Below are 17616 nucleotides of genomic sequence, written 5' to 3'. Positions count from 1 at the left end.
GTCATTTATATCAGTGTATTCATGCATTCCCTTTTGTTTCCCAGCATTTTCTGTTTTCTGCTAAGGTAAGGTCCACACAGGATTCTCTCATGACAGACAGTTTGTCACACTATCTGGTGGGGGGCCTCAGAAATACATCTTTTCCACTACAGTGGCTTTGTCCTGATAGCTTTCTGAAAAGAGCACATCCCAAGTCAGAGTCAGCATGCCACTGATTTTTATTCAAGAGATAGAAAAAAAAAATTGAGGTGTTGAAGTCTACCCTTAATAATAAAAGGAAAGTTCTAGAAGTACCCAGGTTTAGATATTTTCTTTTAAAAAAATCAGGGAAAAGAGACAAAAGAATGTGATTGAAGGCATCATATACTTACAGGTTACCTGCATGTCTTGTATTTGTTGTCCCCTTTCTGTATCCCATGGTGTGAAGGGACTTGTGTGTTTGTCTTTGAGAATGCAAAGATGTAGGAGACCAGGAAGTGGGTTCAGTAAGGGCTTTCTCCTAGCTCAGGGCAACACGCCTAAATACAGAATGCAGAAAACCCCCGAGATAAAACAGGGAAGGAAGCAAGGAAACCTTCCAGATCACATGTGTCCAAAATTCCGGAATGTAAATGAAAACGATCTTTGTTTTGTGATGCAACTCTCCCTTTCTCTTTTCCTTCTGTTTCTTGTCCTTGATGCTGTATGAAGCAGAAGATTCACTCCCTGTGTATTTCAGAAAATAAATATAAGGAAATGAGGGCCAAAGGAGGCAGCAAGGGTAGAAAGCAAAGAGGATCAGGAAAGAATGAAATAAGGTACTGGAATCAACACTGGGAACTTCCAGGTCCAGGTTAGGGGCTGAGGAAGCCATCCAGGACATTTCCTGCAGGGTCATTCAACCAGATCCTGAGCAAACCAGATCCTGAGAAAGTACTCTTGTTGTGAAGAATGAGTGCTAAGCAGGAAAACTTTTCGTGCTGTGAAGAATCTGGGACAGAAGGTTCTTCTTTGTTTTTAAAATTTTTTTTTATTGAAGTAGAGTTGATTTACAGTGCTGTGCCAATCTCTGCTGTACAGCAAAGGGACTCAGTTATACACATATAGACATTCTTTTTTATATTCTTTTCCATTATGGTTCATCACAGGAGATTGGATATAGTTCCCTGCACTATACATTAGGACCTTGTCCGGACCGGGGCACGAACCCGTGTTCCCTGCATCGGCAGGCGGACTCTCAACCACGGCGCCACCAGGGAAGCCCGGGAAATCATTCTTAAGCCTCCCTGAGCCAAAGATACTTTAGAGCACAGCCTCTTATATTATTTATTTATTTATTTTTAACTGAAGTATAGTTGATTTACAATGCTGTGTTCATTTCTGCTGTATAGCAAAGTGATTCAGTTATACACACACACACACACACACACACACACACACACATTTTCTTTTCCCTTATGGTTTATCCCAAGATACTGAATATAGTTCCCTGTGCTATACAGTAGGACCCTGTTGTTTATCCATCCTATATGTAATAGTTTGCATCTGCTAACCCCAAACTCCCAATCCATCCCTCCCCCACCCCCTCCCCCTTGGCAAACACAAGTCTGTTCTCTTACTAGCTGGTGCAAAGCTTTATTGCAAACCACCTAATCAGAATTCAGTCTTTCTCATTTTGTCTGTCTCCTGTCTTGTCATCTCCACCACCGTTTCTAGGAGACCAAATCCATCTCTAAAAGAGGCTGAAGGGGCATTACCTGTTGGCTGAAGTCCAGAGTATCCTAGGAAAGGGAAGCGAGGATGTATACTTAAAACATACGGAGGCAAGTCTGTTCCCGGATACAATGTCCCCAGCCCCTGACTCCCCCCTCTCGCCTGAGATTTCTCTACATCACCATCCATATCACCTGATGCCAGGGTGGAGAGGAGAGCAGACCCTGAGAGCATGTGACCTAGGAAGCTTCCATCACGCAAATCCAGCGTCATTTCATCAGGCTTAGCGTCTCTTCCTGCATTTGCCCCGGGATCTCCATCTGAGATCTCCATGCATGATAACCCTTCTCTTATCTGTACAGGCCATCACCTCTTATATTTCACTCATAAATAACCGCGGACTGTTGATTTCTGGATTTCCAGGAAATTTGAGATTGACTAGGTAAATGTTGCTCGATGTGTTCTCTGAATATCGATGACCCTGTAGGATAGGGTCATTGATATTCAGAGAACTCACTGAGCAAAGCCATATTTCTTCCTCCAAGAAACCTGCGGGGCATCTCAGCTGCTAACAGCTTCCTTACCATTTTAATTCCTGATTAAGAGCAGCCCCACCCCAAGGAAGAGCAGACCCATGACACAGGCCCGGATTCTACTCAACATCTTGCCTCGTGGAGGTTCATACCGTGTCCCTGAGAAAAGAAGCTAGTTTGGGTGATTTTTAACCTGAATCCAACTTCTCTGAGACTCTGAGAGCTTTGACTGGGGGGAGAAGCCTGATATGAAAGAACTAGAATAATTGGCCATTCCTAGAAAAGGAATGGCTACAAGGTTCAGGCAGTGAATCGCTTAAATATCACAGCCCTGGCATAAGGCCACACGTCTTCAACATCGGATGGACGAGGAGCCTGGGACTGGTTGAGATTGAACTCCCCTCAGGACAGGAACATCCCTGTAGAGGATGTGCCCCTCCTCAGGTCACAATAACAACTCAGAGCAGGAGTGTCAGAAGCACAAGCCCAGCCCGACGCAGGGCACTGGTGCCCAGGGCCAAGGGGTGACCACGACCTGTGATGTCATGGGAGGCTCAAAACAGGGACATCCTCTATTCTGCTTGTCAGGCAGAACTGCCTCCCCAGGGAGTATAGGTATTTGTAGAAACCATCACGGGATGTCTGTAAACAATCAGGGGATTTCTATCACAGGATATCACAGGGCAGCCCCAATAACCTAAGCTGAAGGAGAGAAGAACATGGAGAAAATGCACGTATGCTGTGGGGAGAGGAGAAACCTGACACTCGGGGGTAAGCAAGTCTCCTCCCTGATGGGTAAGGAATTTTCGAGGTCAGAAAGCTTCTCACTCCATTCCACTGTGACAGGGCTCGTCCAGCTGGGGTGCTCCACGTGGCAGGTGTAGACCTCTCCACTCTGAGGAACTATTTCAAGCATCACCATGGTCTGGAAGGTCCAGTCTCCATTAGGGATCAGGCCTGTGGAGACCACCCCCCGCCTCCTCTTCCTGGCCATTCTGGAAGCACCTGACTTCAGTGTGGCCTGGATAGAAACCATTCACAGAGCAGACCAGGAGGCTGTGATGCCACAGGGGTTGGGTCTTTGCAGGATACACAGTCACTGTAGGCTCCAGTAGGAGAGAAAATGTAGAGGGAATAGTGAGGGAGACAGTAAGTCTCCTGACCAGATGTAGCCTTGGGCAGACCAGACTGCCATGTGGCTTAGGAGAAGTCAGTGTCATGGGTCTTGAATTTAACCCCTATAACAGGGCCTATTAGAGTTGAGAGATGTTGAGCAAAATTGTGGGGTTTCTTTTCATAATTTGAAACAGTTACCTATTGTTGAAGTGTTTACAAATTTTGCAAGACACAGGGTGCATTCAATAAAAGGGTGATTTCTGTAACTGGGCTGCCTGTGTTCAAATCCAGGCTTTACTTCTAACTGGTTAATCCTGGGAGAGTTTTTAAATCCCTCTGTGCCTCAGTTTTCTCTCCTCTAAAGGAGGATAATGATATGACTTTACCTCTTCAAGTTAAATGAGTCATATATACAATGGAATACTACTCAGCCATAAAAAAGAACGAAATAATGCCATTTGCAGCAACATGGATGGACCTAGAGATGATCATACTAAGTGAAGTAAGTCAGAAAGAGAAAGACAAATACCGTATGATATCACTTATATGTGAAATCTAAAATATGACACAAATGAACTTATCTACGAAAGAGAAACAGACTCACGAACATAGAGAACAGACTTGTGGTTGCCAAGGAGGGTGGGGCTGGGGGAGGGATGGAGTGGGAGGCTGGGGTTAGCAGATGTAAGCTATTATACTGTATATGGAATGGATAAACAACAAGGTCCTACTGTATAGCCCAGAGAACTATATTCAATATCCTATGATAAACCATAATGGAAAAGAATATTTTAAAAAGGATGTATATATGTATAACTGAATCACTTTGCTGTACAGCAGAGATTAACACAACATTGTAAATCAACTATACTTCAATAATAAAATATTGATCATCATATTAAAAAAAAAGAGTTAATGGACTTAAACTATGTAAGGAAATGGTTGGGGGAATTCCCTGGCGGTCCAGTGGTTAGGACTCTGCGCTTTCACTGCTGAAGGCCCAGGTTCAGTCCCTGGTCAGGGAATTAAAGTCCCACAAGCCGCACAGGGAGGGCCAAAAAAAGAAAAGAAAGAAATGGCCAGAACTTAGCCTTCAGTATATGTCAGTTACTTATCGAATGTTTTTACTGTGAAAGAAAGTGTGATTCACAGCTTAAGGGTAAATTAGGGAACAGTAGTGGGGTAGATAGAGATGTAGAGTGTGAAATCCTGGTTACACTGCCTCAATGGACTCACATCTTAGAACAGCACAGAAATGGTTCTTCCCCTGAGAAGCAGAAATAGACAGAGGTCATTCTCTAACTCTATGAGTTGTGTCTCAAGGAAAGCATGAGTCCTGCAGAGGAAAAGGAACAAGGAAAGTTAATCATTTAAAAAGTTTTTATTGTTTTATACTCAGCTGATGGATCTCTCTCTCTCTCTCTTGCTCTTTTTTTTTTTTTTTTCCCCAAAAAAGCCACATCTAGTTTTTCAATTGTTATCATTTTAGAATTCTCTCTCCTTCTAAACTGACATTTGAGATCAGGGCAGGGTCTGGGACTCTTCACGTCTGAGACAGCCTCTAGCACTCTCAGGCCCTCAATAAATACAATTATTTTAAAAGAAAGGAGAGGGACTTCCTTGGAGGTCCAGTGGTTAAGACTCCGCCCTCCCAATGCTCAGGGCCTGGGTTTGATCCCTGGTTGGGGAACTAAGATCCCACATACTGCAACTAAGCCTGCGTGCCACAACTAGAGAAGCCGTCGTGTGGCAACTAGACCCAGCACAGTCAAAATGAAATAAATAAATAAATTAATTAATTTAAAAAAAAAAGAAAGGAGAAATGGGGGACACATTTTTACAGTACCACAAAATAGCAGATTTAAGATCGATGGTAAATCATTAGTCACAATTTTTCAGTTTCTATTTCAGTAAGTAAAAAATGTTAAATTCTCAACATGGAAAATATTGAACAGAATCTAATAGAAACCACAAACTGGAGAAAATGTTGAATCAAGTATCAGCAAAGTGTTAATAATCTTACTGCATAGACAACCCATAAAATTACTGAGAAAAACACTAGGACCCTAGTGGCAACAGATTAATAGATAATGCTTTGGGCAGTCATTAAAATTGGGGGGGAAAAAAAGAGAGAAGAACTTTAGAAATAAAAGAAATGTAAGTTAAAAATAATAAGATATAAATTTCTAACTAAGTGGCAATATGGAAAATAAAATCTAACAATGGGGAATGTGAGGTAAATTGCTTACAACCATACAAAGGGAAAACACAACTACCTAAGTACTATTAGCATTATAAAAATAGTAACATCAGTATGGTATTATTAAGTAACAAAATTATATCTGAAAAGCTAGCTTCACAATAATTTCAAATATGTAAAAATATACACACTAAGAAAACAAAAGAGTAGTTGGAAATTTAGACCTAAAAGTAGCCTCAGAAACGTCGGAGGTGAGTGGAAGGTTCTTCTCCGCTGCACCCCTAGAGATTAGTCTCCCTCACAAATTTCATTCTCAAAGAAACGCGCCTGCACACAGACGCCACGCCGGCACATTTATTTCAGGGGTTTCAGGAGTAAGAGGGTGTGTGACCAGAGCAGACTGGGGCTCCTCTCACGTTCTCCTAAACCTCTTACATTCCTCACCTCTCCTCCCCTACCCTCCCCCAACCACAGACACCTGGAGGTTCCTTCCCGCATCTCCGACCACCCACCCCAGTCAGCCTTTTCCTTCGTCTTCCCTCCCCCAGACTCTCCCAGGGCGGCAGCGGAGGCTGCCTGGAGCCCTCGCTGCTGCATCCCTCTCCCCATACCCCCCTCCCTCCCGGTCCTCTCAGACCCCAGGCCCACTCCCCCCACCATACACACACTCTCTCCCCTCTCACCAGCACACGTCGACAAAATCTCACTTTAGTTTTCCCACAGAAGGCTCTCACGTGTACCCTCGTAACTTGCACTTGTCCACAATCCTACACACTCACCCTGGACTCAGTCCCTCTGTCTCTGTGTCTCTCTGTCTCTGTCACCGCCCCCCCCGCCCCCCCACGATCTCGCCGCCGCACGCTGCTTCTCTCCAAGAACTTGTAGTTGATCCTGCAGAAGGTATGCACGGCGGCCCGCGCCCGCTGCAGGGCATCCTTCTGGCGGTTCCAGAGCTCCGCGGCCGGCCGCCCCAGCTCGCTCACCGCCGTGTCCGCCCCCACGTGGCTGTCGAAGCGCATCAGCTCCTCCCGGTTATAGATGTACCTGTCCAGGAAGTGCACCTGCCGCGTGCTGTTGGAGAAATGACACTCGGACTTTACCTGTACCATGAAAAGTGCTGTGGGGACAGGAATGATGTTGTCACCCGCGCGCATGGGAGGAGACTGGCGGTGACGCCCACCGATGACAGGCGCCCGAGCGCAGGCGGGGGGCGCTAGGACTCCCTCGGAGGCTCTACCGGCACCCCACGGGTTCATCTTCCACCTGCCAGCGGTGGAGGAAGGACGTGCTGGGCGGAAGAGACCCCTCTGCTCCTGAGCCATTCGGGCTCCACTTGGCTTCCATGCTCGCCTGGACATCTCCAAGTGTGAACTGGACTGGGATTTGCCCCATCACCATCTCCTCTTAGGAGCCTCCTTCATTCTGTAAGTACTTGGTTAGGGCTGTGCTTGTGTCCAAATTTCGCTGTCCCTTGGGACTCCAAGGAAGGGAACACAGCCGTCTCCCCTCTACTTGTGGAGCTTAAAATTTAGTGAAAGTGATGGACAAAAGCCAAACACGAAAGAATTTATACAGAAGTGAGAAAAGTCAGGATAAAAGTGTGGCGTTCTATAGCAGAGAATGATAGGATGACCTAAATTAGGTTAGGGTGCCAGAGAAGTGGTCTCTGAAGACCACTTTAAGTGGTAACATAAAAGGTTACGTGGATGTGAGCTAGAGGAAGTGTGTGTGTGTGTGTGTGTGTGTGTGTTTAGGGGAAAAAGAGACACATTTTAGGTAATGGTAATACTGTGTGGAAAAGCTGAAAGAATTGATGAACTTCCTCTAGAAAGTTCACTGAAGCACAGAGAGTGAGAGGAAGGAGGGGAAAAGATTAGACTGGAAAAATCACATGGAACCAGGCACTTAAATTCCTTGTAGGTGACATTAGGATTTTGACTTTATGCTAAACGTAATGAGAACTATTGAAGAGTTTTAGGAGATTAAAACCATAACCCCAATACAGGTCCACAATTCCTTTCCTGCATTTCCAAATCTGGATAGCTCAGAAAATCAGATTTTCTAAAAATTTGCTGCTAAAATTCATTTGGCAAATCTGACCTGCTGAGGGAAGGGGTCAAATGTGTCTCAGAGCTCCTATTGGTTACATATGGTTCTGTAGCTTCACTGTGTGTAAAGATACACATAGACATAAATATACACATATATATCATACGAATGCACATATTTTTGATTTTTTGGTATTAAATTACAGTATCATTAACATTATGTTAGTTCCAAGTGTACAACATAATGATTCAATATTGTTAAAAGTTATACTCCGTTTAAAGTTATTACAAAATAATGGTTATATTTCCCTGTGTTGTACAGTATATCTTGTTGCTTATTTATTTTATTCACAGTAGTTTGTATCTCTTAATCCCATACCTTTATCTTGCCCTTCTCCCCTTCCATTTCCACACTTGTAGCCACTAGTTCACTCTTTGTGAGTCTGTTTCTGTTTTGTCATATACATTTGTTTTATTTTTTAGATTCCACTTATAAGTGATAACACAGAGTATTTGACTTTCTCTGTCTGACTTATTCCACTAACCATAATACTCTGTAGGTCCATCCACATTGTTGCAAATGGCAGAATTTCATTCTTTTTTATGGCTGAGTAATAGTCCACTGTGTGTGTGTGTATGTGTGTGTGTGTGTGTGTGTGTGTGTGTGTGTGTGTGTGTGTGTATATATATATATATATACACAAACCACATCTTTACCCATTCATTTGTTGATGGACACTTAGGTTGCTTCTGCATCTTGGATATTTGTAAATAATGCTGCAGTGAACATTGGGTTGCATGTATGTTTTCAAATGAATGTTTTTGTTTCTTTCAAAAATGAAAATATTTTTGTCTTTAGATTTAGTTGAATTGTGAAAATGTCAAAAAGAGTTAAAGAATAACCCTGTGGTTAAAGGTAAGAAGAATAAATGGAAGTTTCTGATATCATCAATAGTGTGGAAAGTAGCATTGCTGCAGAAATTTGAGGCATTTTACTGAAAAATATTGTAACAGCCACCACTATTTATGACTTAAAAAGACAAGTTGTTGAAATCAAATAGAGATGTGATGACCAAGAACTCGTGACATTTTGAAAAACATGGCGTAAGGCAAAAAATAAAAATGAAGATCTTGAACTTGCTTTGATTGAATGGATTCAACAAGAAAGTAATGAATTTGTTCAACTGTCTAGTTTTGGGGGTAATGAAACAAGCTAAATAAAACCATGAAGAGTTGAACTGGAAGGTGAATGTGTGTAGAAAGTGTAAGTCTAGAATTTCTAGAAGCAGCATAGTGTATATAAAGCGGTGTTTTCAACCTCAGCACTATAGACATTTTGGACCAGGTGGTTCTTTGTGGCTGGGGAGAGGGAGCTGTTCTGTGCATAGTAGCCTGTCTATCAGCTTTCCTGGCCTCTACCCACTAGTTGTCAAAAGAAACCCCCTGTGTGACAACTAAAAATGGCGCTATCTGGAGCCAGTGTTCTGCGGCGGGTGAAGGAACGGGGAGAAAGAGTGCTGAGCTGTCGTTGGGTGAGAACCATGGGTGTAAATCATATGAAAAAACTGTCCTGGAGAAACCACTCTCAAGTATGGAGCAGCTGAGAGTGACATAGAAAAATTTGCCAATATTATTTCTGTTGAAAATCTTGGTCCTACATGAAATATGTTTTTTGGGAAGCCGGTCCCAGTGAAGAGCTGTTTTATCCAATAAAATAAATTTGTTCAGTCCAACCAAAGTTGACTGATTTCTTTGCCTTGGCAATTAGTCACTGTGATATTGTTATTTATGATAAGAAACATGTATTTGTTCTTCATCCCCGTTTCTGCCACAGGTCTCCTAAAACCCTGGAAATTTCCTAAGGGGTAAAATCAATAAATGAGTCTTTTATATTAATTAGGTGACTTTTGGATCCAGTCTAAGGAGATGTACTGGTCCATAGTCCTCCCTATCTCAATAAACAGCGCCACCATCCACCTAGTTATCATGCAAGACAAAATCCTGAGGGATAAGCTTTTGATTTTCTATCTTCCAACTCCCACCATTTAATTCATTAACAAGTCACTCAACAATCTATCCCAAATCTGTTCACTTCATTGCTACCACACTAAATGAAGTCACAGGCACATCTTCCCTGGAGAACCCTTCTACTCTCCCCTAACTGGTCTCTGTAACTTCACTTGGAACCCCTGCAATCCAATCTCCATGTGGTAGCTAGAATTAGTTTTTAAAATAAATATAAATGGACTCTCCTTGTAACCCCTTAGTAGCTTCACATAGCTCTGTAAATAAAAGTCAAATTTCTCACTATGGCCATCAGGGCCTAACATGATTTGACTCCTGACTTTCTCTCTAACCTCATCTTATTCCACTCCCCAACTTGCTTTCTCTGCTTCAGCTCCTCTAGCCTTCTTTCCATCCCTTAAACACAGCAAACATCTTCCCACACTTTGACCTTTCCCCTGGTTCCTCTCCCTGGAGCATTTGTCCCTTAGATCCTTCCCATGTCTGGCTTATTCTCATCATTTATGTCTCAATTGAATGTCACAGGAAGAGCCCTGTAGGCACTTGCACTGAAGTCAGGTGAATACAATTTTCTCAGTCCCTTAACCCTTATATTTTTTTTCAGAGCATTTATTGCTGTTTGAAATGTTCTTCTTGGTTCAATGTTTATTGGGTTGTTGTCTTTCTCTCTTGTCATTAGGTAACTTCCATGATCATAAGGGACTTTTTTTCCTGTTATTCAAATAGAATCCCCTGTGCCTAGGACAGAGCCCAGTATATAATAGTTGCTCAAAGAAGTATTTGTCATCTAAATGAATAAAGCCATAGTTTTGGGAATGGATCTTTGTGGGACTCCTGGTAAAGCAAGAAGGGGCTCCAGTTCCAACACACTTTTGTAATCATGACACCTATGTCTCTTCTACTTTCCTGTGAGAAATTCAGACTAACTTCCTCTTTCTCCTCTTACTACTTGGAAGAAACATTCACAGGTAAGGAAAAGGTGATTTTTAAGAGATAGGGAACATTTCATGAAGTTTCATTTCATCCAATGCGTCTGTTATAGTGCTGAGGGTTTGTGCAAACCGGGGATTTTTAGTAACGGTGATGACATAGTAGGGGAAAGAATAGGGAAAAACTGGAAGGAGAGGTAACCAAAGACGGCTAATTATGGAAAATAGATGGCATGATGAATGAACCTATGAAATTTGGGCCCAAGACTCCAAGAGGTCAATGAGTTCCCTTGATTTCCTTAGTGGCTTTCAGCCCTATGGGATGGAAACAGCCTTCACATGCTCTGTATCCTGCTCAGGGTGTATGGTTTGAACCATATGAAATTGCTGATATTTGACTATTTGGAGTTTATAAAAATATAATTTCATAATTTATTCTATACTAGTTGAATCTCTTCTTGTGGGTTCAGGCCACAGAAAGAGGAGATATAGGAGAAACTGATAGGATAGAAAGGTTCAAAATAGAATAAGCACTAATAAGAACTAACCTGTGTCAGGTTTTCAGTTCTTATGAGTTCTTTAAGGCATCACAGAATGCCCCTTAGATGCTCCTTAACTACAGGGTCATTCTTAGTACTAAGGATCCCTGCTTCAGGTCCAGAGTGCTTTACGCAGGAGAAATAGGGAGAAAACTAACCCCAGCTTTTGTCAGAGTACCTCCAGTACAGGCATACAGGCCTTATGAACAGTGGGGTTTAGGGAGAAAGAAAAGGAGACAATAGATAACCAACAAGGACTTACTGTACAGCACAGGGAACTCTACTCAATATTTTGTAATAACCTATAAGGGAAAAAAATCTGTAAAAGAATATATATATGTATAATATATAATATATATATATAACTGAAGTGCTGTGCTGTATACCTGAAACTAACTTGATATTGTAAATCAACTATACTTCAACTTAAAAAAAAGAAAAGAAAAGGAGACAATGGTGAGGTCTCTTGATACATCCTCACGTATTAGTGAGAGGTAGCCGCATCACAGATCCCATGGACATAACACAGGATCTTCTAGGAGAGATCTTTCTAATTCCTTTTGAGTCCCCATAAAATTTTCAGAGGATTATTCCCATTTTCTGGCATAACTCAACAGAATAAAGGGAACCACGGATGGGAATTGTTTTGAAATCATTAATAATCATTTTAGATTATTTTTGAAAGCATTTCTAAATCCTCTCAAAACCCCGAGGGAATGGGATATAAGGCTGGAGAGGTTTTATTAGAAGAGAGTTGACAAGAAATAGCCTATATGTATATATACGAAGGCACCTTATGCTGGTCTTATAAAGAGGGCAAGTATCCAGGCTCCTTTTGTTTGTGGAAGGAATTGAGGATCCATGTGATAAAGGTAAGTAGTCACTGAAGAAGATGTCGGTGTTTTAAGTGACATGGCCTGGACCCAGACAAAGCTAACTCCCTCCCTTCCCCCACACCCCAAAATAGCTCACCATCAAAGGTGTGCGCTTACCTCTCCAGCCCAAGCCAGGAGCGGGCTCAGCACCATCAGTATCACTGTCAGTATTACTGTCCAGGAGCCTGCGGGGAACCAAAGGCACACCATGCAGAAGAAGAGAAGAAGACAGGGTGCAGGGGAGCAGACAAATCTCAGTGAGGACTAGGACCCTCCTCCAACCCACATCTCAAACATTACCAACCAAGGAACTCATTTCTTTGTTCCTGGATTGGGTCGTCTCAGTTTTGGAGAACCAATCAGATTCATCTGTGAATATCATCATCAGTTGCTGGTTAGATACTCAATATGAAGTTCCTCTTTTGAAACTCAGATTTCCTTCCTTAGGAGGATTGTTTTAATTTCGTGCTTTAAAGGTTTGATCCAGTTGTATTTGTAACATTTTAACTGGGGCCCTATTGTGAGCCAGCTCTGTGCTGGTCAGCGATGGTCACCCAAGTTTTTCAGGATTGTCTCCAGATACTGTCACTGAGTTTAGTGGGACCTCCAGGATACACATAGAGAAAGCGGCTTATCGGGGGCAATCCTTGTGGAATGGGGGGTCTTGAAGGTACCTTTGTAGAGCATGTAAATAACAATGTAATAGGGTCAATGTCCAAATCACATTCTACAAGACCCTCCATGTGGAATGGAGGTTCTTGAAGGTACCTTTGTAGGGCATGTAACTAACAGTGTAATAGGGTAAATGTCTAAATCACATTCTACAGGGGGCTGAGAGATTGATAAAGGACTCAAATCAGCCTTTGGCACAGCAACTCTGCTTTAGAATAATTAATATTTTATGTGAAAAAGTGATCAATCCATTCCTCCTAGTTCCCTTTTTGACTTCCTCATTTAATTGGGGATATTTCCCTTTCTTTCTCTTTTAAAAAAATTTTAATTTTATTTCATTTATTTTTTATACAGCAGGTTCTTACTAGTTATCTATTTTATACATATTAGTGTATATATGTCAACCCCAATCTCCCAATTCATCCCACCATCACCACCCCCCACCATCAGTTTCCCCCCTTGGTGTTCATATGTTTGTTCTCTACATCTGTGACTCTATTTTAGCCCTGCAAACCTGCTCATCTGTACCATTTTTCTAGGTTCCACATGTATGCGTTAATATACGATATTTGTTTTTCTCTTTCTGACTTACTTCACTCTGTGTGACAGTCTCTAGATCCATCCACGTCTCTACAAATGACCCAATTTCGTTCCTTTTTATGGCTGAGTAATATTCCATTGTATATATGTACCACATCTTCTTTATCCATTTGTCTGTCGATGGGCATTTAGGTTGCTTCCATGACCTAGCTCTTGTAAACAGTGCTGCAACGAATATTGGGGTGCATGTTTCTTTTTGAATTATGGTTTTCTCTGGGTATACACCCAGTAATGGAATTGCTGGGTCATATGGTAATTCTATTTTTAGTTTTTTAAGGAATCTCCATACTGTTCTCCATAGTGGCTGTATCAATTTACATTCCCACCAACAGTGCAAGAGGGATCCCTTTTCTCCACACCCTCTCCAGCGTTTGTTGTTTGTAGATTTTCTGATGATGCCCATTCTAACTGGTGTGAGGTGATACCTCATTGTAGTTTTGATTTGCATTTCTCTAATAACTAGTGATGTTGAGCAGCTTTTCATGTGCTTCTTGGCCATCTGTATGTCTTTGGAGAAATGTCTATTTATGTGTTCTGTCCATTTTTTGATTGGGTTGTTTGTTTTCTTAATATTGAGCTGCATGAGCTGTTTATATATTTTGGAGATTAATCCTTTGTCCGTTAATTCATTTGCAAATATTTTCTCCCATTTTAAGGGTTGTCTTTTTGTCTTGACTGTAGTTTCCTTTGCTTTGCAAAAGTTTCATTAGGTTTCACTTGTTTATTTTGTTTTTATTTCCATTACTCTAGGAAGTGGATCAAAAAATATCTTGCTGTGATTTATGTCAAAGAGTGTTCTTCCTATGTTTTCCTCTAAGAGTTTTATAGTGTCTGGTCTTACATTTAGGTCTCTAATCCAGTTTGAGCTTATTTTTGTGTATGGTGTTAGGGAGTGTTCTGATTTCATTCTTTTACATGCAACTGTCCAGTTTTCCCAACACCACTTATTGAAGAGATTGTCTTTTCTGCATTGTATATCCTTGCCTCCTTTGTCATAGCTTAGTTGACCGTAGGTGCATGGGTTTATCTCTGGGCTTTCTATCCTGTATCAGTGATCTATATTTCTGGTTTTGTGCCAGTACCATATTGTCTTGATTACTGTAGCTTTGTAGTATAGTCTGAAGTCAGGGAGTCTGATTCCTCCAGCTCTGTTTTTTTTCCCTCAATATTGCTTTGGCTATTCGGGGTCTTTTGTGTCTTCATACAAATTTTAAGATTTTTTGTTCTAGTTCTGTAAAAAATGCCATTGGTAATTTGATAGGGATTGCATTGAATCTGTAGATTGCTTTGGGTAGTATAGTCATTTTCACAATATTGATTCTTCCAGTCCAAGAACATGGTATATCTCTCTCCATCTGTTTGTGTCATGTTTGATTTCTTTCATCAGTGTCTTATTGTTTTCTGAGTACAGGTCTTTTACCTCTTTAGGTAGGTTTATTCCTAGGTATTTGATTCTTTTTGTTGCAGTGGTGAATGGGATTGTTTCCTTAATTTCTCTTTCTGATCTTTCGTTGTTAGTGTATAGGAATGCAAGAGATCTCTGTGCATTAATTTTGTATCCTGCAACTTTACCAAATTCATTGATTAGCTCTAGTAGTTTTCTGGTGGCATTTTTAGGATTCCCTATGTATAGTATCATGTCATCTGCAAACAGTGACAGTTTCACTTCTTCTTTTCCAATTTGTATTCCTTTTATTTCTTTCTCTTCTCTGATTGACGTGGCTAGGACTTCCAAAACTATGTTGAATAATAGTGGTGAGAGTGGACATCCTTGTCTTGTTCTTAATCTTAGAGGAAATGCATTCAGTTTCTCACCATTGAGAATGATGTTGGCTGTGGGTTTGTCATATATGGCCTTTATTATGTTGAGGTAAGTTCCCTCTATGCCCACTTTCTGGAGGGTTTTTATCATAAATGGATGTTGAATTTTGTCAAAATCTTTTTCTGCATCTATTGAGATGATCATGTGGTTTTTATTCTTCAATTTGTTAATATGGTGTATCACATTGATTGATTTGCATATACTGAAGAATCCTTGCATCCCTTGGATAAACCCCACTTGATCATGGTGTATGATCCCTTTAATGTGTTGTTGGATTCTGTTTGCTAGTATTTTCTTGAGGATTTTTGCATGTATATTCATGAGTGATATTGGTCTGTAATTTTCTTTTTTGTAGTATCTTTGTCTGGTTTAGGTATCAGGGTGATGGTGGCCTTATAGAATGAGTTTGGGAGTGTTTCTTCCTCTGCAATTTTTTGGAAGAGTTTGAGAAGGATGGGTGTTAGCTCTTCTCTAAATGTCTGATAGAATTCACCTGTGCAGCCATCTGGTCCTGGACTTTTGTTTGTTGGAAGATTTTTAATCACAGTTTCAATTTCATTACTTGTGATTGGTCTGTTCATATTTTCTTTCTTTTTTTTTTTTAAACATCTTTATTGGGGTATAATTGCTTTACAATGGTGTGTTAATTTCTGCTTTATAACAAAGTGAATCAGTTATACATATACATATGTTCCCGTATCTCTTCCCTCTTGTGTCTCCCTCCCTCCCACCCTCCCTATTGTTCATATTTTCTATTTCTTCCTGGTTCAGTCTTGGAAGGTTATACCTTTTTAAGAATTTGTCCATTTCTTCCAGGTTGTCCATTTTACTGGCATAGAGTTGCTTGTAGTAGTCTCTTAGAATGCTTTGTATTTCTGCAGTGTCTGTTGTAACTTCTCCTTTTTCATTTCTAATTTTATTGATTTGAGTCCTCTCCCTCTGTTTTTTCATGAGTCTGGCTAATGGTTTATCAATTTTATCTTCTCAAACAATCAGCTTTTAGTTTTATTGACATTGCTATTGTTTTCTTTGTTTCTATTTCATTTATTTCTGCTCTGATCTTTTTGATTTCTTTCCTTCTGCCAACTTTGGGTTTTGTTTGTTCTTCTTTGTCTAGTTCCTTTAGGTGTAAGATTACATTGTTTATTTGAGATTTTTCTTGTTTCTTGAGGTAGGCTTGTATAGCTATAAACTTCCCTCTTAGAACTGATTTAGCTGCATCCCATAGGTTTTGGATCGTCGTGTTTTCATTGTCATTTGTCTCTAGGCATTTTTTGATTTCCTCTTTGATTTCTTCAGTGATCTCTTGGCTATTTAGCAACGTATTGTTTAGCCTCCATGTGTTTGTGTTTTTTACTTTTTTTCCCTGTGATTCATTTCTAATCTCATAGCATTGTGGTCGGAGAAGATGCTTGATATGATTTCAATTTTCTTAAATTAACTGAGGCTTGATTTGTGACCCAAGATGTGATCTATCCTGGAGAATGTTCCGTGCGCACTTGAGAAGAAAGTGTAATCTGCTGTTTTTGGATGGAATGTCCTATAAATATCAATTAAATCTATCTGGTCTATTGTGTCATTTAAAGCTTCTGTTTCCTTATTTATTTTCATTTTGGATGATCTGTCCATTGGTGTAACTGATGTGTAAGCCCCCCAGCATTATTGTGTTACTGTCGTTTTCCTCTTTTATAGCTGTTAGCCGTTGCCTTATGTATTGAGGTGCTCCTATGTTGGGTGCATATATATTTGTAATTGTTATATCTTCTTGGATTGATCCCTTGATCATTATGTAGTGTCCTTCCTTGTCTCTTGTAACATTCTTTATTTTAAAGTCTATTTTATCTGATATGAGTATTGCTACTCCAGCTTTCTTTTGATTTCCATTTGCATGGAATATCTTTTTCCATTCCTTCACTTTCAGTCTGTATGTGTCCCTAGGTCTGAAGTGGGTCTCTTGTAGACAGCATATATATGGGGCTTGGTTTTGTATCCATTCAGCCAGCCTGTGTCTTTTGGTTGGAGCATTTAATCCATTCACATTTAAGGTAATTATCGATATGTATGTTCCTATGACCATTTTGTGAATTGTTTTGGGTTTGTTTTCGTTGGTCCTTTTCTCCTCTTGTGTTTCCCACTTAGAGAAGCTCCTTTAGCATTTGTTATAGAGCTGGTTTGGTGGTGCTGAGTTCTCTTAGCTTTTGTTTGTCTGTATAGCTTTTGATTTCTCCATCGAATCTGAATAAGATCCTTGCCAGGTAGAGTAATCTTGATTGTAGTTTCTTCCCTTTCATCACTTTAAGTATATCATGCCGCTCCCTTCTGGCTTGTAGAGTTTCTGTTGAGAAATCAGCTGTTAACATTATGGGAGGTCCCTTGTATATTATTTGTTGTTTTTCCCTTGATGTTTTCAATAATTTTTCTTTGTCTTTAACTTTTGCCAATTTGATTACTATGTGTCTCGGCGTCTTTCTCCTTGGGTTTATCCTGTATGGGACTCTCTGCACTTCCTGGACTTGGGTGGCTATTTCCTTTCCCATGTTAGGGAAGTTTTCAACTATAATCTCT

At 40.7% G+C, this 17616-nt stretch overlaps 1 pseudogene; it reads right to left on the bottom strand.

Annotated features, from left to right (window-relative positions):
• Positions 1-1575: 1575 nt before the first annotated feature.
• Positions 1576-12730, bottom strand: LOC101288124 (DLA class II histocompatibility antigen, DR-1 beta chain-like; annotated as a pseudogene).
• Positions 12731-17616: the final 4886 nt, after the last annotated feature.

The sequence above is a fragment of the Orcinus orca genome, chromosome 10 (assembly GCF_937001465.1).
Source record: "Orcinus orca chromosome 10, mOrcOrc1.1, whole genome shotgun sequence".
Classification (NCBI taxonomy): domain Eukaryota; kingdom Metazoa; phylum Chordata; class Mammalia; order Artiodactyla; family Delphinidae; genus Orcinus; species Orcinus orca.
Note: the sequence above shows the minus strand (reverse complement) of the source record. Positions and strands in the feature narration are given on the sequence as shown.